The 2,745-nt window shown below is 42.5% G+C and overlaps 1 pseudogene; it reads right to left on the bottom strand.

The window, feature by feature from the left end:
* Positions 1–1,619: 1,619 nt before the first annotated feature.
* On the bottom strand, positions 1,620–1,738 carry LOC120612066 (uncharacterized; annotated as a pseudogene).
* Positions 1,739–2,745: the final 1,007 nt, after the last annotated feature.

The following is a 2,745-nucleotide window of genomic DNA, read 5'->3' as shown; positions in this document are numbered from 1 at the left end:
GATAACGGAACAGATACATATACACTTAATTGTCACCTTGAGGCACCTGATTTTTCTTTTTACTTTACCCAGACCCTTCGTGTTGCGTTCCTGGATATTCAAACCAAATTTCCAAGCAGGGAGATACAATTAGCCTGGGATCTTCATATTCAACAGAGTCCAGATGAACTCTTCATTCAAACAGGATCGATCTGAGCTATACTTCAGGCCCAACTTTGTTCTCAGCTAAAATCCACCAGGTAATCAATCCGGTGTTTAGCGAGTACATGGATGATAACGTAAAAGGTCCCTCTCTCTCAATCAGGTAAAACAGCTTATGCAGCTTAACAATTACACTCACATGCTTAACTAACTGGTTCCTTACAGTTACCTTTTTTATTTTATTACACAGAGAAATAAATTGAGGCCAGGCCACACAAGCAGTAAGTGTCAGAGATGAGATGTGAACCCAAGCTTATCCACCAAGCAGGCTACCATAATTTGTAAAGCCTTAAGAGACAGATGCAAACCTTTACTTTACAAATGGGAAAATAGAGGACCAGGAAGATGAATTGGTATCATTGCTGTGCTGCATTACTAACCACAAATTCTTTGGCCAGTAGGACTCTAGCCTGGCCCTAAAGCCTGGCTAGAGAGCAGACCAAAGCTGTATTGAGTGTCTTCAGCACTGTTGCTTTAGGGAGGAAGATAGAGGAGACGATATCTGCACTGCCCTTGTTTGTACATTCCCAGGGAACGCCTGTTTAGCGCCTGGCTGGTGTGTGTGTGTGAGGTGTGTTTTGGCCGATGAACAATTGATGGGCCCAGAGTGCTGGACTGGTAGCATGAGCTTTTCTCTGGAGAGAGCATCGTCCCACGAAACCATTCATCCCTGTGGTCTGTGACAAGTCACAGAGCCAGTTTCATCTTTGCTTCAGAGAAACAGTAAATTGGTGGGGCTGGTTTGTGAATCATAAGTTACTCAAAACCATTCCTGGCTTGTCCTGAAATTTTCGGTCTGCCTAAATGGCAAGATCCCAGTCAGCACTCATCGGTAGCAGAGGGCACTGTGAAGAGGCTAGCGTGGAACATAAAATATTTACAAATTGAATGGGGACCCTGTGTGACTTGGATAAGCAGAAATACAAATGAAGTCAGAACCTCCAAGTTGAAGTATCTTCCGAGATTAAGTATTTATGAAGCACTTTGTACTCACAAAGTGAATTTCAATCATTTATTATCTAAACTCACAATATCACAGTAGCTTATAAGTATTTGTGTTATGGCTGAATGACCCAAACTTGAACTACTGCCTGTAAAATCAGAGATATTTTCATGTACCTGGGACCCATTTTTAATGCTTAGGTGAAGCAAGATCAGGAATTTTTGAAATTAATACCTGCGTCCTTATCCAGATGCATCATTACCATACAAGCCTATAATTCTCTCCTGTGGCACTACTGAAAGTTCTGGCTCTCCTGCTGGCAGGCAGCAGTGCAAGGCAGATTTTCCTGATGAACCTTTAATAACTCTTTCCTCTTTATTCCAGAATGTGATGATTTCCCTTTGTGTTTTGAGATGACCAGATGACATAGTGGGATGTTAGTGATTTTTAAAATGTATTTTATTTTATTTTTTAATGTCTGCAGCACTTGGTATTCCTAGGTGGTCTCCCATTCAAGTACTAACCAGGCCCGACCCTGCTTGGCTTCTGAAATCAGACAGGATTGGGCATGTTCAAGGTAGCATGGCCATAGACCAGATGTTGGTGATTTTGAATATGTGCATGGCTGAGAAGACTGCTCCAATTAGTTTTCATCCAGAGTTCAAGGTGAAAAGTGCTTTGGATTTTAGCAGTTGAAGCTGTTTGCAAAACTAGGGACTGACCGTGGCTCTCTCTGAAATCACTAAGGAGTCTCTAAGAAAACATAGCTACATCTCATTTCTCTTCCAACTGTTCAAATGACCCCATTACGAAAAGACTTCTCTACTTAAACTACTTTTCTCTACAATTGTTTAAAACCCTACTTCACTTTTTACTTAGAATTATTCATCCTAGGATCTAAAAGAGATTTCATAGATCATTTGGTCGAACCCTCTTATTTTACTGATGAAGAAACCAAGATCCTAAAAAGATGAAAGGAAGACTAGAATCCAAGTGTTCCAAGTTTCCTTCCACTCTCTAGCTCAGAATCTTGTGCCGTTTGATGTTATTAAATGTGTTCCGGTAGCTACACTGAATACCTCGCACAGGCTCATCCTTAGCACAGCCAAGCGGCCGTTGGCCGGTGATGGCGGTGCAGAGTGCTGTGTGGGGAGGAGTCAGTCTGATAGGCCTTCTCTGAATGGCCCGCTCTCCCTGTCAAGTTTCTTCCCAAATGTGACCTCTACCAAGAGGACTTCGATCACCCTAGCTAAAGTGGCTTCCCTCCCCCATCCTCTCAGCCATATCCTATTTCCTTTCCTAGCACCTAGCATACACAGAAAACGATCTTTCTTGTGTACTGCTTTCTTCTCCCAGTAGAATGTAAGTTCCAAGTGGACAGGGACTTTGTTTATCCTGTCCACTGCAGTGTCTGCTGTGCTTGTTAGAGTTTTGACGTGTAGAACACACTCAGTAAATATTTGTGAAATAGATAGCCAAATGCTGTTATTGATTCGTGATGTCTGCCGTGGGCAATGGAAGGACACGTCAGTGCCAAGCTTTTGTCATCACAGGATTGATTGTTAGTGGTCACCAATCCCAGATGCGTAACTGGTTTCCTC

This window comes from Pteropus medius, unplaced genomic scaffold (assembly GCF_902729225.1).
Source record: "Pteropus medius unplaced genomic scaffold, Ma_sr-lr_union100, whole genome shotgun sequence".
NCBI lineage: Eukaryota > Metazoa > Chordata > Mammalia > Chiroptera > Pteropodidae > Pteropus > Pteropus medius.
Note: the sequence above shows the minus strand (reverse complement) of the source record. Positions and strands in the feature narration are given on the sequence as shown.